Source organism: Schistocerca piceifrons, chromosome 11, assembly GCF_021461385.2.
Source record: "Schistocerca piceifrons isolate TAMUIC-IGC-003096 chromosome 11, iqSchPice1.1, whole genome shotgun sequence".
Taxonomy (NCBI): Eukaryota; Metazoa; Arthropoda; class Insecta; order Orthoptera; family Acrididae; genus Schistocerca; species Schistocerca piceifrons.
Window position 1 is genome coordinate 78,888,558 of NC_060148.1, and position 20,975 is coordinate 78,909,532.

Here is a 20,975-nt window from a genome sequence, read left to right on the forward strand (position 1 = left end):
GAATAGGGGAGGATGTGAAACGAATTGGAATCCTATTACCATTAATTTTGCGACCTCAACTGCTGAGGTGTGCGCTGGTGCATTGTCGTGATGGAAAAGGACCAATGTGGTTGAAACTTGGTGTGCGTTCTTTCCAAAGATGCTACTAACAAGGGAACCCCCCCATCGCACCCCCCCCACAGATTTAGTTATAAGTTGGCACAGTGGATAGGCCTTGAAAAACTGAACACAGATCAATCGAGAAAACAGGAAGAAGTTGTATGGAAGTATGAAAAAAATAAGCAAAATATACAAACTGAGTAGTCTATGCATATCATATGCCACATCAAGGACAGTTTGAGCTCACGAGCGCCGTGGTCCCGTGGTTAGCGTGAGCAGCTGCAGTACGAGAGCTCCTTGGTTCAGTCAGTTATTATCTGTCCGTCCGTCCGTCCGATGCGATCACTTTTTTGGGAGTGATTATCACATCCACAAGAAAACCTAAATCGTGCAAGGTAGAAGAATCTTTTTACCCATTCGCCAAGTGTACAAGTTAGGTGGGTCGACAACATATGCCGTCACCAGTGTCGTATAGAATATATCAGACGTGTTTTCCTGTGGAGGAATCGGTTGACCTATGACCTTGCGATCAAATTTTTTCGGTTGCCATTGGATAGGCACGTCCTTTCGTCTACTAATCGCACGGTTTAGCGGTGCGGTCGCAAAGCACAGGCACTAAACTTATTACAGTGAACAGAGACGTCAATGAACGAACGGACAGATAGTAATTGTCTGAAAATAAAAAAATTAAAATTTTCACTCGAGGGAAGACTTGATCCAAGGACCTCTTACACTGCAGCTGCTCACGCTAACCACGGGACCACAGCGCTCATGAGTTTATATTCTCCAAGATGTTGAATATCATATGCATAGGCCACTCAGTTTGTGTATTTTGCTTATTTGTTTCATAGTTCCACACAACTTCTTCCTGTTTTTTCGATTGATGTGTGTTCAGTTTTTCAAGGCCTATCCACTGTGCCAACTTATAACTACATCTGAGGGGGGTGCGATGGGGAGGTTCCCTTGTAAGTAAACATGACCTCGATATGCGCCGGTAGGTGCCATCTCTCGGATTTTGCACGGACTTTTCAAACACCCCTCGTACTCTGGCTGATCACTGTATGTTGATAGAAATCCTGTCCTGCACGTGTGAATTGCTCTGGCGAGAGGCATTCGTGCTCTCTGGTTGACACCCAGTGAAACATAACGAGGTATTCCGAACAGAGTTTGCAACTGTATGGGAAACGGATGCTACATTACTCATAGGTGACGGTGGTAGGTCATTGACGTCAAGATCAGGCCAGAGCTTCGCTCCTTGGGGGGGGGGGGGGGGGGGGGGAGTGGGAGTGGGACTTAGCTAGGTGAGAGATGGCCTACATGGCACCTGAGGGCAATAATGAAACATCATTAACAAGAAAGCATTTGTTGTTGTTGTTGTTGTTGTGGTCTTCAGTCCTGAGACTGGTTTGATGCAGCTCTCCATGCTACTCTATCCTGTGCAAGCTTTTTCATCTCCCAGTACCTACTGCAACCTACATCCTTCTGAATCTGCTTAGTGTATTCATCTCTTGGTCTCCCTCTACGATTTTTACCCTCCACGCTGCCCTCCAATACTAAATTGGTGATCCCTTGATGCCTGAGAACATGTCCTACCAACTGATCCCTTCTTCTGGTCAAGTTGTGCCACAAACTTCTCTTCTCCCCAATCCTATTCAATACTTCCTCATTAGTTATGTGATCTACCCATCTAATCTTCAGCATTCTTCTGTAGCACCACATTTCGAAAGCTTCTATTCTCTTCTTGTCCAAACTATTTATCGTCCATGTTTCACTTCCATACATGGCTACACTTCATACAAATACTTTCAGAAATTACTTCCTGACACTTAAACCTATACTCGATGTTAACAAATTTCTCTTCTTCAGAAACGCTTTCCTTGCCATTGCCAGTCTACATTTTATATATTCTCTACTTCGACCATCATCAGTTATTTTGCTCCCCAAATAGCAAAACTCATTTCCTAATCTAAGAAAGCATTTAATGTTCCAAAATACAGTGTCGCCTTCAATCACGGCTGCAAGCAGTATGGTGGGGAGAAGGGTGCTAACCACGCTGGAGTGTGCTGACACCCACATGTGCAACACTGTCTCGGTAGCTGCAGTGATGGAGGTGCGCACTCAGTGTCCGACGACGTCACAGGACACTGGTTGTAGCTCGGTCAGTGTTGGCTGTGCTGCCTCTTGCATTAGCAGTGTGGGGCACTCTTGTTGACGTCATATCCAGTGCCCAGTTAGCACGAGATACAGGAAGTGCGAAGTCAGTCCAAGTCACACTGTGGTCTCAGACAAGAGTAAGGCCCACTGCATCAAAGTACCTCCAAAGGATCGGAAGGCAGGTGGCAGCTACGGCACGTCCCTTCACACTGGCGATTGTTGGCTGCTCCCTGGTCCTCCTCGTTAGGCCACCAGAAAACCTGATGGTGGATGTCGTCCACACCTCCCCGTCAGTCGTGACTTGAACGACAGCACTGTGACTTGCAAGTACAATGTCCTCCAGACAGGACTTTCTGTTCCATTAGAATTTTTACAGGGTCTCAGCAAGTAGAGGATAGACTGTCAGAGATCCGACATCGAGCTTCGTCGGCTGTGAACTGAGAACGAGCAGATCAAGCCACTGGACAGGAGTAATATTTATACAGGAACTGCCTCGTGTGCACCACTGATAGATTATATTAGATTAGATTTACTTTCATTCCAATTGATCCGTAGTGAGGAGGTCCTCCAGGATTTAAAACATTGAAAAAAACCATAATACATGACAAGAACTAAAACAAATGAGCTAATGTACCTTCCACAGGTCCCAAGTGGAATGATCATCATTCTTTTTTTTTAATGAACAGTATATGAAACAATAATTTTACAACACTCATTTACTAAGATAACATTAATGCACTGAATTTAAATAATGTTTTTTAATTTATTTATAAGGCAATAAACATATAATAGAACTACTACAATACTTATTTGCAGTGAATACATTACTGCACTGAAATGATGCAGAAGTTAGATTGTAATTTATATATGTTGTTGTTGTGATCTTCAGTCCAGAGACTGGTTTGATGCAGCTCTCCATGCTACTCTATCCTGTGCAAGCTTCTTCATCTCCCGGTACCTACTGCGACCTACATCCTTCTGAATCTGCTTGATGTATTCATCTCGTGGTCTCCCTCTATGATTTTTACCCTCTACACTGTCCTCCAATACTAAATTGGTGATCCCTTGATGCCTCAGAACATGTCCTATCAACCGATCCCTTCTTCTAGTCAAGTTGTGCCACAAATTTCTATTCTCCCCGATTCTATTCAGTACCTCCTCATTAGTTATGTGGTCTACCCATCTAATCTTCAGCATTCTTCTGTAACACCACATATCGAAAGCTTCTATTCTCTTCTTGTCTAAACTATTTATCGTCCATGTTTCACTTCCAAACATGGCTCACTCCATACAAATACTTTCAAAAATGACTTCCTAACACTTAAATCTATACTCGATGTTAAGAAATTTCTCTTCTTCAGACACACTTTCCTTGCCATTGCCACTCTACATTTTATATCCTCGCTACTTTGACCATCATCAGTTATTTTGCTCCCCAAACAGCAAAACTCATTTACTACTTTAAGTGTCTTGTTTCCTAATCTAATTCCCTCAGCATCACCCAATTTAAATCGACTACAATCCATTATCCTCATTTTGCTTTTGTTGATGTTCACCTTATATCCTCCTTTCAAGACACTGTCCGTTCCATTCAACTGCTCTTCCAGGTCGTTTGCTGTCTCTGTCAAAATTACAATGTAATCGGCAAACTTCAAAGTTTTTATTTCTTCTCCATGGATTTTAAATCTTACTCCGATGAAGCCATCGACAGCATTCGATGTTCCGACACTTCAACAGGTCATGCACAATTTCAGTATTCATCTGCACCACCATCATCGCCAATGATGGCAGGCATATCGAACATGTCATAACCTAAATCTGAATATCTGTAGTGATGTTTAGATGTTGAAAAAAGTGTGTACATGCCCTAGTTTGCAACTAATTTACATCTTTTTCCACATAGTTCAATAATGTATATTACAGTTAGTGCAGTGGAGAAGACACATTACTTCATTTCTTTGTCAGCCATTACATCTATATTATTTGTTATTTACAAAATGTGTGCTGCAAATGCATCAGTTTCTAAGCAGAGCAGCAACCACCACTTTCCTCCGATGGGTTGTACCATTACCAGGTAAGTGTAAGAAGTGTTGAAAGTGTTTCGCATGTTGTCAAGCATTATTATAGTAACATATTTTTTTTTATGATTTAGAAGTCCGACACCTGTATGAAAGAATTATATTGTGTCCAATTTGTGGATATGTATTTAATTGCAATAACACTCCAGAACATTCCCACTTACAATTGATCTCTGTGGAATAGTGTTTCAGATTAGATAGTGAAACCTTAAAAAAAAAAAAAATAAAATAAATGCAAAATTCATATCGAAAAGGAAACAGTACCATATTGTAAAGCAACATATTTCAAAAACTGTGAAGAAAGGCTTCTACAAAACAGATTACTTACAAAAGGTTTGTGTATCTCATTTTAGAATATTGCACAAATGTGTGGAGACCCATGCAAATTGTTACTAACAGGCGATATTGAACTATAAAAAAATGTGCAGCACAAGTGGTCACAGGATTGTCTGAGTTGTATAAGAGCATCAACAAACTACTGAAAAACATTATTTGCCAGAGTCATGAGTACAATGGGAATTACCCGACTAATGCCTGCTTACAAATTTTCAAGAACCAATATTACCTGAGTAATCTTAGAGATGATTTTCAGTTCTCTTTGAATCACTCGCTTAGAGGCCTTGAAGACAAGATTATTACACGCGCAGACTAAGTTGGCACTCAGCGCGGTGGCTGATGGGAGCGACCGTAAAGACAGTTCCCGTTTACAGTCACTCCCATCAGCCACCGCGCCAAGTGTCAACTTAGTTTGCGCGTGTAATAGACTAAAGGTGCGTCCAAATGGTGCCATTTCCGTGTTCAACTTTGTGCATGCACAGCAATTTCCAACAGCGCAATTACATGTGCACATTTGTCCACGTGTAAAATCTTGGAAATGTAGACTGTGCTATCCGCCTGTGGGAATCTTTGTGGCTTTTAGCAGACGACAGGTGGGAATCTTTGCGACTTTTAGCAGACGACAGGTAGCGGGTGCCCATATGTGTTTGTGTAGTGTGTTGAGATTTAATGTTGTGAAGCAATTTATGTGCAATAATGTCTGCTGACTCCAAAGGCGTTTATAGATGATTACAGACAAAGAAAAATGTTGTATGGAATACCGCTTCTGAAGATTATTTGAATAAAAATTTGAGGCGTGTTGCCCTCAGCATCATGTATTAGATAAAAATTCTCTGATACTATTTCTGTAAAGAGTAAGACACCATACGTTTCTAAGTAGGAAAACTGAGAAGAAAAATCCAAAAATTTATGAAAAGAGTATACGAAAATTATGAATGAATATTCATTCTATGACGACTTAAAAGCACGACTAACGTGACTGACTTCTGAATAAAAGAAGTAATGAGGTATGTGTAGCTTCTCAAGGAACTATTAAAAATCGAAAAGATACACACGATGATGCAAAAAATATGAAACTGAAAAACACAGCCTCCGTTCTAGTGGATTCTGACATCTCTGAAATTTCCAAATTTGTTGAGTCCGAGGATATTAATCTACATGTCATATTTCATGATTAAATACAAACTGCTGATTCCAAAGAAGTTTATAGATCAGGGGTTCCCAACAAAATTATCTCGAGGACCCCCTCATCGAGCACAATTGGTACCTTGTCATATCACAGTATCAAGTACCTAAAAAAGCCAAATTAAGAGTCATTTTATACGTTTTCTATTTTTGGTACTTAGAAAAAACATTGACATATTCATTATTGAAAAAATATTGAGCTTAAAAATTTTTTCAATTTAGCTCAAGGAAGACGCTAGACGCAGAAGTTAGTATTCGCTAAAGCTCTGCTCATGCAGGAAGTGGCCAAAACAAAAAATCTGTTATCATATGAAATATATTCAATATATTCTTTATAGTAACATAGTAGGTGAATATGGATTAGGGCTAAGAAATGAAAGAGGAAGCCGCCTGGCAGAATTTTGCACAGAGCATAACTTAATCATAGCTAACACTTGGTTCAAGAATCATAAAAGAAAGTTGTATACATGGAAGAAGCCTGGAGATACTGACAGGTTTCAGATAGACTATATAATGGTACGACAGAGATTTAGGAACCAGGTTTTCAATTGTGAGACATTTCCAGGGGCAGATGTGGACTCTGACCACAATCTATTGGTTATGAGCTGTAGATTAAAACTGAAGAAACTGCAAAAAGGTGGGAATTTAATGAGATGGGACCAGGATAAACTGACTAAACCAGAGGTTGTACAGAATTTCAGGGAGAGCATTAGGGAACAATTGACAGGAATGGGGGAAAGAAATACAGTAGAAGAAGAATGGGTAGCTCTGAGGGATGAAATAGTGAAGGCAGCAGAGGATCAAATAGGTAAAAAGACGCGGGCTGGTAGAAACCCTTGGGTAACAGAAGAAATATTGAATTTAATTGATGAAAGGAGAAAATATAAACGTGCAGTAAATGAAGCAGGCCAAAAGGAATACAAACGTCTCAAAACTGATATCAACAGGAAGTGCAAAATGGCTAAGCAGGGATGGCTAGAGCACAAATGTAAGGATGTAGAGGCTTATCTCACTAGGGGTAAGATAGGTACTGCCTACAGGAAAATTAAAGAGACCTTTGGAGAAAGGAGAACCACTTGCATGAATATGAAGAGCTTTGATGGAAACCCAGTTCTAAGCAAAGAAGGGAAAGCAGAATGGTGGAATAAGTATATAGAGGGTCGATACAAGGGCGATGTACTTGAGGACAATATTATGGAAATGGAAGAGGATGTAGATGAAGATGAAGTGGGAAATATTATACTGCGTGAAGAGTTTGACAGAGCACTGAAAGACCTCAGTCAAAACAAGGCACCGGAGTAGACAACATTCCATTAGAACTACTGATAGCCTTGGGAGAGCCAGTCCTGACAAAACTCTACCATCTGGTGAGCAAGATGTATGAGACAGGCGAAATACCCTCAGACTTTAAGAAGAATATAATAATTCCAATCCCAAAGAATGCAGGTGTTGCCAGATGTGAAAATTACTGAACTATCAGTTTAATAAGTCACAGCTGCAAAATACTAACGCGAATTCTTTACAGACGAATGGAAAACTTGATAGAAGCCGACCTCGGGGAAGATCAGTTTGGATTCCTTAGAAATATTGGAACACGCGAGGCAATGCTGACCCTACGACTTATCTTAGAAAATAGATTAAGGAAAGGCAAACCTACATTTCTAGCATTTGTAGACTTAGAGAAAGCTTTTGACAATGTTGATTGGAATACTCTCTTTCAAATTCTGAAAGTGGCAGGGGTAAAATACAGGGAGCGAAAGGCTATTTATAATTTGTACAGAAACCAAATGGCAGTTACAAGAGTCGAGGGGCATGAAAGGGAAGCAGTGGTTGGGAAGGGAGTGAGACAGGGTTGTAGCCTCTCCCCGATGTCATTCAATCTGTATATTGAGCAAGCAATAAAGGAAACAAAAGAAAAGATCGGAGTAGGTACTAAAACCCGTGAAGAAGAAATAAAAACTTTGAGTATCGCAGATGCCATTATAATTCCGTCAGAGACAGCAAAGGACTTGGAAGAGCAGTTGAACGGAATGGACAGTGTCTGGAAAGGAGGGTATAAGATGAACATCAACAAAAGCAAAACGAGGATAATGGAATGTAGTCGAATTAAGTCGGGTGATGCTGAGGGAATTAGATTAGGAAATGAGACACTTAAAGTAGTAAAGGAGTTTTGCTATTTGGGGAGCAAAATAACTGATGATGGTCAAAGTAGAGAGGATATAAAATGTAGACTGTCAATGGAAAGGAAAGCGTTTCTGAAGAAGAGAAATTTGTTAACATCGAGTATAGACTTAAGTGTCAGGAAGTCGTTCCTGAAAGTATTTGTATGGAGTGTAGCCATGTATGGAAGTGAAACATGGACGATAAATAGTTTGGACAAGAAGAGAATAGAAGCTTTTGAAATGTGGTGCTACAGAAGAATGTTAAAGATTAGATGGGTAGATCACATAACTAATGAGGAGGTATTGAATGGAATTGGGGAGAAGAGGAGTTTGTGGCACAACTTGACTAGAAGAAGGGATCGGTTGGTAGGACATGTACTGAGGCATCAAGGGATCACCAATTTAGTTGTGGAGGGCAGCGTGGAGGGTAAAAATCGTAGAAGGAGACCAAGAGATGAATAGACTAAGCAGATTCAGAAGGATGTAGGCTGCAGTAGGTAACTGGGAGATGAAGAAGCTTGCACAGGATAGAATAGCATGGAGAGCTGCATCAAGCCAGTCTCAGGACTGAAGACCACAACAACAACAACATATTCTTTATTCTAATAGCACCTTGCGGACCCCTCTGGCATAGCTCGCGGACCCCTGGGAGTCCGCGGACCACCTCTTGGGAACCACTGTTATAGATAATTGCAGACCAAGAAAAAGGTTTTATGGAATACCGCTTCTGAAGATTATTTGAATAATAATTCAAGATATGTTGCCCCGAGCGTCACATATTAGGTAAAAATTCACTGACACATTTCTGTACAGAATAAGATACCTCAAGTTTCAAAGTAGGAAGCCTGAGACTATGAGGGTAATCCCAAAAGTTAGGTCTCGTATTTTTTCATAAGTACAGAAGTTTTGTTTGTGTGGCAGTTGGTCACACTGTTATGAAGAGTGCTTCACGCGGTGTGTGTAAACATGCGCACGCCGCGCTGAGGCACTCAGTCTTGACTTGGCAGCCATTGAGAATGGAACTCCTGTTGGATGTTACCGCCAAGTGCGAATTGCGTGCAGTTATTCAGTTTTTGAATGCAAAGGGCACTGCGCTGATTGAAATCTATCGCCAATTGACGGAAGTGTACGGTGAGTCGCGCATGGATATCAGAAATGTCCGTAAGTGGTGTAGAGAGTTTGCAGCTGGTGGGGCCGAAATTCACGACGAACAAAGGAGTGGGAGACCGTCAGTTTCTGAGGAGACAGTGTTGAAGGTTGAGCAAAGCGTGCGTGAAGGTCGGCGGATCACCGTGGATGGTCTCTGCACGTTGGTTCCTGAGGTTTCCCGAAGCACTGCTCACAGAATTTTAACAGAAACATTGAATTACTGGAAGGTGTGCGCAAGATGGGTGCATGCATGTTGACTGAGGACCACATGTGGCAACGAGTTGATGCTTTCCGCGCATTTCTTCATCACCTTGCAGCCGAACAGGACAACTTTCTGGATTCAATTGTCACGGGTGATGAAACCTGGGCTTACCACTTTATACCCGAGACCAAGCAACATTCACGCCACTCCATAACTTTCTGAACAGCATGTCGGCGAGCTGGTATGACATGGGCATACAAAAACTGCGACAGTGTCTACAAAAAGGCATTGACAGAAATGGTGATTATGTCGAAAAATAGCTATATGTTCAAGTTGTAAACTGATGTAAACCATTGTAGAAATAAACAGGTCTATGAACCTATAAAAAAAATAGAAGACCTTACTTTTGGGATTACCCTCATAATAATCCAAAAACCTACGAAAAGAGCATACGACAACTATGGATGAATATATGCTCGACATAATGACTAAAAACCTCCCGTAAGGATTTCTCAGTTTCAGCAGTAATCACTGTTATTTTTATTTATTTATTCGTGTCCCATTTACCCAGTACACAAGGGAATAGAATGGGTGTGGAACGAGTCATAATTGTACAGTATATGAGAACAGTACTTATAATAATTGATACAAACAGTAAAATGTGTATAAGAACAAAATATCTACATCTGCATTTATACTCCGCAAGCCACCCAACGGTGTGTGGCGGAGGGCACTTTACATGCCACTGTCATTACCTCCCTTTCCTGTTCCAGTCGCGTATGGTTCGCGGGAAGAACGACTGTCTGAAAGCCTCCGTGCGCGCTCTAATCTCTCTAATTTTACATTCGTGATCTCCTCGGGAGGTATAAGTAGGGGGAAGCAATATATTCGATACCTCATCCAGAAACGCACCCTCTCGAAACCTGGCGAGCAAGCTGCACCGCGATGCAGAGCGCCTCTATTGCAGAGTCTGCCACTCGAGTTTGCTAAACATCTCCGTAACACTATCACGGTTACCAAATAACCCTGTGACGAAACGCGCCGCTCTTCTTTGGATCTTCTTTATCTCCTCCGTCAACCCGATCTGGTACGGATCCCACACTGATGAGCAATACGCAAGTATAGGTCGAACGAGTATTTTGTAAGCCACCTCCTTTGTTGACGGACTACATTTTCTAAGGACTCTCCCAATGAATCTCAATCTGGTACCCGCCTTACCAACAATTAATTTTATATGATCATTCCACTTCAAATCGTTCCGCACGCATACTCCCAGATATTTTACAGAAGTAACTGCTACCAGTGTTTGTTCCGCTATCATATAATCATACAATAAAGGATCCTTCTTTCTATGTATTCGCAATACATTACATTTGTCTATGTTAAGGGTCAGTTGCCACTCCCTGCACCATGTGCCTATCCGCTGCAGATCTTCCTGCATTTCGCTACAATTTTCTAATGCTGCAACTTCTCTGTATACTACAGCATCATCCGCGAAAAGCTGCATGGAACTTCCGACACTATCTACTAGGTCATTTATGTATATTGTGAAAAGCAATGGTCCCATAACACTCCCCTGTGGCACGCCAGAGGTTACTTTAACGCCTGTAGACGTCTCTCCATTGATAACAACATGCTATGTTCTGTTTGCTAAAAACTCTTCAATCCAGCCACACAGCTGGTCTGATATTCCGTAGGCTCTTACTTTGTTTATCAGGCGACAGTGCGGAACTGTATCGAACGCCTTCCGGAAGTCAAGAAAAATAGCATCTACCTGGGAGCCTGTATCTAATATTTTCTGGGTCTCATGAACAAATAAAGCGAGTTGGGTCTCACACGATCGCTGTTTCCGGAATCCATGTTGATTCCTACATAGTAGATTCTGGGTTTCCAAAAACGACATGATACTCGAGCAAAAAACATGTTCTAAAATTCTACAACAGATCGACGTCAGAGATATAGGTCTATAGTTTTGCGCATCTGCTCGACGACCCTTCTTGAAGACTGGGACTACCTGTGCTCTTTTCCAATAATTTGGAACCTTCCGATCCTCTAGAGACTTGCGGTACGCGGCTGTTAGAAGGGGGGCAAGTTCCTTCACGTACTCTGTGTAGAATCGAATTGGTATCCCGTCAGGTCCAGTGGACTTTCCTCTGTTGAGTGATTCCAGTTGCTTTTCTATTCCTTGGACACTTACGCTAATAATTACATGCTTAGGCATTTCCTACAGTGAACACATGCATAAAACAATCAAATAATAAATTACAATTATTCCACAACATAAAATAAAATTTTGATGGAACTAAAATGCTTGGATTTGAAATGAGGAATAAGTAATTCAAACGAGTAAAGAAGTCGCCAGTTAACTAGCTAACAAAACTGTGGCAGTGAATTGGTGAAGCTGTCATTTGTATTCACGTGAAAGGGTTTCCGACACGATTGTGGCTGCACGACATGAATTAACGCAGAATGATTGTTGGAGCTACACGTATGGGACACTCCAAGATCCACAGTGTCGAGGACACCACAAACAACGCACTAGCCAACAACCTTCACTTAACGACTGAAAGCAGCAGCGTTTGTGTAGAGTTGTCAGTGCTAACAGACAAGCAACACTGCGTGAAATAACCACAGAAATCAATGTGGGACACACAACGAATGTCCTCGTTAGGACAGTGCGGCGAAAATTGGCATTAATGGGCTATGTATCACAGCAGACAGCTGACGCGAGTGCCTTTGCTAACAGCACATCTTCACCTGCAGCACCTTACCTGGGCTCATGACCATATCGACTGGACCATAGACGACTGGAAACTGTGGCCTGGTCAGATGAGTCCCTGTTTCAATTGGTGAGAGATGATGGTAGGGTTCGAGTGTGATGCAGACTCCACGAGGTCACGGACCGAGATTCTGAACAAGGCATTGTGCACAATGGTGTGGCTCAATAATGGTGTGGGCTGTATTTATGAGACATACTGGTGTTGGGTTTGCATCTGTTTTGAGGAGCCATGACTAGCCTCACTTAAACTTTTCTGTTAGGAGAGTTAATTCATAGGTGGAACTGCTCTTTGGATCAGATATGGGGTCTCATATCGGTGTGGTTCCTGTTGACTCCTTATCAGTAGTTGGGACTATACTAGGCACAGCCTTCATGTCAACAGGAAGAATATTAACATTAATCAATTTTGCTCAGAGCAGAGCATAGAAGCTTGTGCAACAGTAGTAGTATTTCATAACAAGTCCTTAATAACAGCAAGCATATACAGAGCACCTTCAGGAAACTTTAACCACTTCATAAAAAATCTGGAAGCTCTGTTGCGCCATATCACAGTAAAAACATGGAAATAGTGTTTGCTGTCGATTTTAATGCGGATTTATTGAAAAGCTCTGTGAGTGAACAATTACTGCAATCAGTAACACTGTCACTCAATTTAATTCTTAATGTGAACTCTGCAACTGGGGTATGTAAATGCTCTGAAACTGCTTTTGATAATACATTACTGGCCATTAAAATTGCTACACCACAAAGATGACGTGCTACAGACGCGAAATTTAACCGACAGGAAGAAGATGCTGTGATATGCAAATGATTACCTTTTCAGAGCATTCACACAAGGTTGGCACAGGTGGCGACACTTACAACGTGCTGACATGAGGAAAGTTTCCAACTGATTTCTCGTACACAAACAGCAGTTGACCGGCGTTGCCTGGTGAAACATTGTTGTAATGCCTCGTGTAAGGAGGAGAAATGCAAACCATCACGTTTCCCACTTTGATAAAGGTCGGATTGTAGCCTATCGTGATTGCAGTTTATCGTATCGCGACATTGCTGCTCGCATTGGTCGAGATCCAAAGACTGTTAGCAGAATATGGAATCGGTGTGTACAGGAGGGTAATACGGAACACCGTGCTGGATCCCAACGGCCTCGTACCACGAGCAGTCGAGATGACAGGCATCTCATCCGCATGGCTCTAACGGATTGTACAGCCACATCTCGATCCCTGAGTCAACAGATGGGGACGTTTGCAAGACAACAACCATCTGCACGAACAGTTCGACGACGTTTGCAGCAGCACGGACTATCAGCTCGGAGACCGTGGCTGCGGTTACCCTTGACGCTGCATCACAGACAGGAGCGCCTGCGAAGGTGTACTCGATGACGAACCTGGGTGCACGAATAGCAAAACGTCATTTTTTCGGATGAATCCAGGTTCTGTTTACAGCATCACGATGGTCGCATCCATGTTTGGCGACACTGCGGTGAACGCACATTGGAAGCGTGTATTCGTCATCACCATACTGTCGTATCACCTGGCATGATGGTATGGGGTGCCATTGGTTACACGTCTCGGTCACCTCTTGTTCGCATTGACAGCACTTTGAACAGTGGACGTTACATTTCAGATGTGTTACGACCCGTGGCTCTACCCTTCATTCGATCCCTGCGAAACCCTACATTTCAGCAGGATAATGCATGACTGCACATTGCAGGTCATGTACGGGACTTTCTGGATACAGAAAACGTTCGACTGCTGCCCTGGCCAGCACATTCTCCAGATCTCTCACCAATTTAAAACGTCTGGTCAATGGTGGGCGAGCAACTGGCTCGTCACAATACGCCAGTCAGGCGTATCGAGGCCGTTATTACGGCCAGAGGTGGTTGTTCTGGGTACTGATTTCTCAGTATCTATGCACCCAAATTGCGTGAAAATGTAATCACATGTTAGTTCTAGTATAATATATTTGTCCAATGAACACCCGTTTATCTTCTGCATTTCTTCTTGGCATAGCAATTTTAATGGCCAGTAGGGTATCTTTGTAGATAAATTTAGGGGAAAAAAAGTCATATCACAAAACCAACAGTAAATGGGCAATCATGACATCCAGCATCTTATGTTAAAAGTTGAAACTTGTCAGGATATAAAATCTATTAAATCTGAGGGTAATAAATCAGTTGAAAATTGAGAATTGTAGCAGATTGCTCAAAGACATGAACTGGATAGATGCTTATGGTACTACTGACTCGAATGAAAAATACAATGCATTATTTGAAAAGATACTTCCTCCTTTGAAAATTGTTTTCCCCGAAAGGTAACTCAAATCAAACAGAAGTCTCAAAATAAACCATGGGTTACAGTGGGGAATAAAGATATCACATGGGATAAAAAGGAAGGTGTACCTACTATCCAGGGATAGCTCCGATGTCAGCATTGTAATGCATTACAAATAATACTGCAAAATATTGAAGCAAGTAATCCAGAAATCTAAGCAGCTTTATTATGAGAAAAAATGGTTATGTCAGGCAAAAAAATAAAAATTATGTGGGATATAGGGAAGACAGACTCAGGTGGGGCCAGAAAGGAAGAGGAACTCATAGCTCTAATTAAATAAATGAGACGTTGGTAACAAGTGCATGTAGTGCTGCAGTTCTCTTAGACAAGTACTTTGTTTCTGTTACTGACAGCTTGGTGTTACCACTTTGAGTAAAAAGTACAGTTGAATGTCTGAGACCAGTCTCTACAAATAACTTCAGTAAAATGGAAATGACATTTACATCTCTCAAAGAAGAAGCATTCATTATAAAATCCTTAAAATCAAAGTATTCGAGTGGTTATGATAACATACCAACGAAGTTAATCAGAGTGCTCATGTAAGTTGAGTTGTTGTTATTGTTATTTGTGTAATCAATCTCTTATTAGCGGAACATTTTCAGATTCACAAAAACATACTGTTTACAGGAAGGGGAATAAAGAGATACCATCAAACTATTGATAAATTTCACTTTTGCCATCTTTTTCAAAAATATTTGAAAATATTGTCTTCAAGCATCTTCTTAAGCATATGACTGCAAATAATACAGGGTGTCCACAATGAGACTCCAACATTTTAATATCCTATATCTTTCTCATTTCAGACGGTGGACCCGCGAATCCTGAAGGGGCAGACAGAGCAACTCAACAAGTTTGTGGTGTGCAAATTTGATACGCCAAGTGGCCATAGTGGAGCTGCAATCAATTGTTTTAGCAAAATGGAGGATACGAAGGAGTGTGCACAAGTGGTCTGGTGGTATGCGGAGAAAAAATCGGCGACCCAAGTGCAAAGAAACTTTCGTCGAGTTTACAACAAAGCGCCCCCGTCGTTCAAGACTATAAAGAAGTAGTGTGATCAGGTTTTGGCTACTGGGAGTGTTGCAAAAGGGCACGGTGGTGGTAAGCCTGGGATCAGCGAACATCGTGTGGAACAAGTGCGGCAGTCATTCGAACAAAGTCCACAGAAGTCAGTGCGAGAGGCAGGACGAGAACTTTGTATGAAACATTCAACAGTGCACAAAGTGCTTCATCAGCGATTACGTTTGTACGCATATAAAGTGCAGGTTGTGCAAGAGATCAAGCATGATGATCGACCAAAGCGAGAAGAATTCGCACGTGTCATGTTAGATCGCATTGCCGCGGACGAGACATTTTTATCACGCGTGATGTTTACTGACGAGGCAACCTTTCATGTGTCAGGGTCTGTCAATTGTCACAATGTGCGCATCTGGGGGTGCGAAAATCCACATGCACCTAGGGAACACGTGCGCGACAGTCCGAAAGTTAATGTGTGGTGTGGTTTGATGATAAATCGCACTGTTGGGCCATTTTTCTTTCAGGAGCCGACTGTGGATGGAGCCATCTGCCTGGACATGTTGGAACAATTTGCCGTGCCACAGATAACAGACCTGCAACCAAATGTGATGTTTCAACAGGACGATGCACCACCCCATTGGAGCCTCGATGTCCAAAAATTTTTAAATGACACATTCCCGCAACGATGGATTGGCCGCGGAGGTCCAATTCCTTGGCCGCCCCGTCGCCCGACATCCCCCCCCCCCCCCGATTTTTTCTTGTGGGGTTATGCGAAAGACCGGGTATACGCTACACCAGTAACGGACCTGCAAGACTTGAAACAGTGCATAGGAATTGTCATCAACTCTTGTCACAGAACAGATGCTCCACAACATACGGCACGAAATTGACTATAGACTTGATATTCTTTGCACTATCCGTGGTGCCCATGTTCAAGAGTACTGAACCATCCACTTGCGTATGGAAACTTGATGAGCTGCTGTATGATTTCCCTGTATTTGATCGTCAATAAATTGTGTTTCCTCTCAGATTTTATGAGTTCAAATGTTGGAATCTCATTGTGGACACCCTGTACATTGTCCAAGTCACAGGTTGGGTTCCTTAAGGGTTCAGATATAGAGAAGGCTATTTACTTGTACAGTGGGAATGTACGTAATTCATTAGATAACAAATTTGAGACTGCTGGTATTTTCTGTGACCTGTTAAAAGCCTCTGACTACGTGAATCACACCATTCCCTTAAGTAAATTAGAATATTATGGTGTCACCAGCAGTGCTGTAGAATGGTTTGAGTCATTCCTGACTGACAGGAAACAAAGAGTGTCATTGTGAAATACCTGTAGAGTAAGCGATCATCTTCATTTGATTGGGAATTAATTATATGTGCGGTGTCCTTCAAGGTTCCACCTTAGGTACTCTATTTTTCTTGTGTACACTTTTGACCTCTTGTCTGTTACATTGCCAGATGCTAAGTTTGGAGATGATACAAACACTGCAATAAATAGCAAGTCCAGCACAGATTTAATCAAATTTTCACTGACATTAATACATGATTTAAAGCTAATTCACTGTCATTAAACTTTGTGAAAAGATCCACTATATGCAGTTCAAAACCTGTTAAGAGATTTCATTCCAGCATGTGTATAACATATGAAGACGTGCAGATTGAAGGGGTTGACAGAGTTAAATTTCTGGGATTACAACTCAGTAATAAATTCACTTGGAAAGGGCACACCACAGAACTGCTGAAGTGCCTAAACAAGTCTGTATTTGCAATTGAACAATATCAGATGTAAGGGACATAAATATAAAAAAATCTCACCTACTTTTCTTACTTTCATTCTAGTGTGTCATATGGGATCACATTCTGGGGTAACACATCGAACCAAGCAAAAGCTTTTAGAGTGCAAAAGCGTGTAATAAAACTCATTTGTGGTTTAAATTCAAGATGACCATGCAGACACCTGTTCAAGAAACTGGGTATTCTAACTATTGCTTCTCAGTATAGTTATTCCTTAACGAAACTCATTGTATATATGTTCATTGTATATATGTTACTATTTCCAACCAATAGGTCAACACATAGTATCAATACTAGGAATAAGAACAATATAGAGAAAGACCTAGAATCACTTACCTTGGTCTAAAAGGGGGTCCACTATTCAGGAACACACATTTTCAATAAATTACTAGCAACCATTAAAAACATGATATCAGATTAATCACAGTTTAAAGAGAGTCTGAAAGACTTGCTACGCAGCTCCTTTTAGTCTGTAGATGAATATCTTAACAGGGACAGTTAGACCAACTTAAGGAAAAGTGTCTCTTAGATTTTAGTTTTGACAGCACTTGGCCATGACAGTTAAGTTAGGTACTTTGGGTATGACAAATTTATTAAAAGTGCATTACCATGTTTGATTCTGACAGTGTATTGATTATGTAAATATCAGCAGTTCCAATTTACTGTAACGTATTCACATATTCTGAAAATCTGACAAATGACCAGGGAAGTGAGTGGTATATTCAAGTGTTCTATGTTTTTTATGTTACAGTTTCTGACATGTTTCACACTCACAAGAATCATCTCTCATTTTTGGGCCTACGGAACAAAAACTGACTGGGTTTGTGATTTCATGTCAGAAAGGTCACAGTTTGTAGTAATTGACGGAAAGTCATCAAGTAAACCAGAAGTGATGTATGGCGGTCCCCAAGGTACTGTTATAGGCCCTTCACTGTTCATTATCTATATAAACAATTTGGGAGACCATCTGAGCAGCCCTCTTCAGTTGTTTGCAGATGATGCTGTCGTTTATCGACTAATAAAATCACCAGAAGATGAAAACAAACTGCAAAATGATTTAGAAAAGATATCTGAATGGTGCGAAAAGTGGCAGTTGACCCTGAATAACGAAAAGTGTGAGGTAATCCACATGAGTGCTAAAAGGAACCCGTTACACTTTGGTTACACGATAAATCAGTCTAATCTAAATGCTGTAAATTTAACAAAATACCTAGGTATTACAATTACTAACAACTTAAATTGGAAGGAACACACAGAAAATGTTGTGGGGAAGGCTAACCAAAGACTGTGTTTTAATGGCAGGACACTTAGAAAATATAACAGACCTGCTAAGGAGACTGCCTACACCACGCTTGTCCATCCTCTTTTAGAATACTGCTGCGTGGTGTGGGGTCCTTTCCAGATAGGACTGACGAAGTACATCAAAAAAGTTCAAAGAAAGGCAGCATGTTTTGTATTATAGCCAAATACGGGAGAGAGGGTTACAGAAATGATACAGGATTTCGGCTAGAAATCATTAAAAGAAAGGCGTTTTTCGTTGCGACGGAATCTTCTCACGAAATTCCAATCACCAACTTTCTCCTTCAGAATCAGAAATAAATTTGCTGACACTGACCTACATAGGGAGGAATGATCATCACGATAAAATAAGGGAAATCAGAGCTCGTACGGAAAGATATAGGTGTTCATTCTTTCTGCTCGCTATACGAGATTGGAATAATAGACAATTGTGAAGGTGTTTCAATGAACCCTCTGCCAGGACTTAAATGTGTATTGCAGAGTATCTATGTAGATGTACATGTAGAATCTGATATCATGGAATGGACTGGGTCCTCTGGTCCAAATGCACTGATAATTGCCTGGAAATGGTTATGGTTGGCTACTCGGAGACCATTTGCAGCCATTCATGGACTTCATGTTCCCAAACAACAATGGATTTTTTATGGATGACAATGCACCATGTCACTGGTTCACAGCTGTTCGTGATTGTTTTGAAGAACATTCTGGACCATTTGAGAGAATGATTTGGCCACCCAGATCACCCCACACTTATCCCATCAAACGTTTATGGGACATAATCGAGAGATTAGTCTGTGCAGAAAATCCTCCAACACCTACACTTTTGAAATTACAGATGGTTATAGATGTAGCATGGCTCAATTTTTCTGCAGAGGACTTCCACCGACTTGCTGAAACGATGCCACATACAGTTGCTGCACTAAGCCATGAAAAGGAGGTCTAGCACGATATTAGGAGGCATCCCGTGACTCTTGTCACCTCATTATAGAAGGACTTGCTGCTTTACTTCGTCTGCTTTAATGGTTGCTGCTGTTGAGAATGGTGATGCCGTGGCAACAGAGACATCAATCAATACCAGCAACATCTACAGCCATAATCTGCAAACAACTGTGAAGTGCATGGCAAAGGGTATGTCACATTGTACCAGATATTAGGGCTTCTTCCCGTTCCATTCACATATGGGGCGTGGAACAAAGACTGTTTAAATGCCTCTGCGGGTGCTGTAATTAATCTATTCTTGTATTCGTGATCCCTATGGGTGTGACACAGAGAGTTGTAGTATATTGCTAGATTCATCATCTGGATTCTTGAAATTTGTAAGTAGCTTTTGGAGGGATAGTTTGCATCAATCTTCAAGTGTCTCCCAGTCCAGTCCCTTCAGCATCTCTGTGACACTCTCCCATGGATCAAACAAACCTGTGAATGTTCATTCTGCCCTTCTCTCTATCCATTCAATGTCTCCTGTGAGTCCTATGTGATATGGGTCCCACACATTTCAGCAATATTCTAGGATTTGTCGCACAAGTGTTACGTGAGCAATCTCATTTTTAGGCTGACTGCATTTCCTCAGCATTCTACCAGTGGAAATGGAAATGAGCATTTGGCGTCATTGGCTGGGATGCCCCGTGCGGGGCAGGTCTGGCCGCCTCGGTGCAGGTCTTATTACATTCGACGCCACATTGGGCGACCTGCGCACCGGATGGGGATGAAATGATGATGAAGACAACACAACACCCAGTCCCTGAGCGGAGAAAATCTCCGACTCAGCCGCGAATCGAACCCGGGCCTGTAGGACGGCAATCCGTCACGGTGACCACTCAGCTATCGGGACAGACATTCTACCAATGAATTCAAGTGTACCACCTGCTGCCTATGTTGTTGTTGCACTTCATACCCCTACAAAGTTTTATACCTATCTGTTTTTATAAGTTGGCTGATTCCAACTGTGGGTTAGTAACCTGAGCACTGCAGAGTTAGAGGATGAGAAGGGCGATGTTTTATCGTTTGTCTTCCAGTTCCGACTACTCACAGGCATGTGAGACCTATACTGACCAGCTGCTATGGTGTAAATTTCAAATGGAAGTAACATAGATCCATGTATGCAAATTATACAGATAGTCATCTTCAAGTCCGATACATGGAATTAAATTAACACTGTTGTAATACATCAAAATGAGTGGAACAAAAAATTGACATTAGACACTTTTAGCAAACATTTGTGATGGGTCTCATATTGCATAATGCATTTTAATAAGAGTACAGTATCGTTACTATTATTATTGAATGAATCATACCCTCATGCAGACGACACAATACTTTGTAAGACAATTACAGCGTCACAGTTAAACAGAGATCATTCGATACAAAGTACAACAAGTGGAGCCG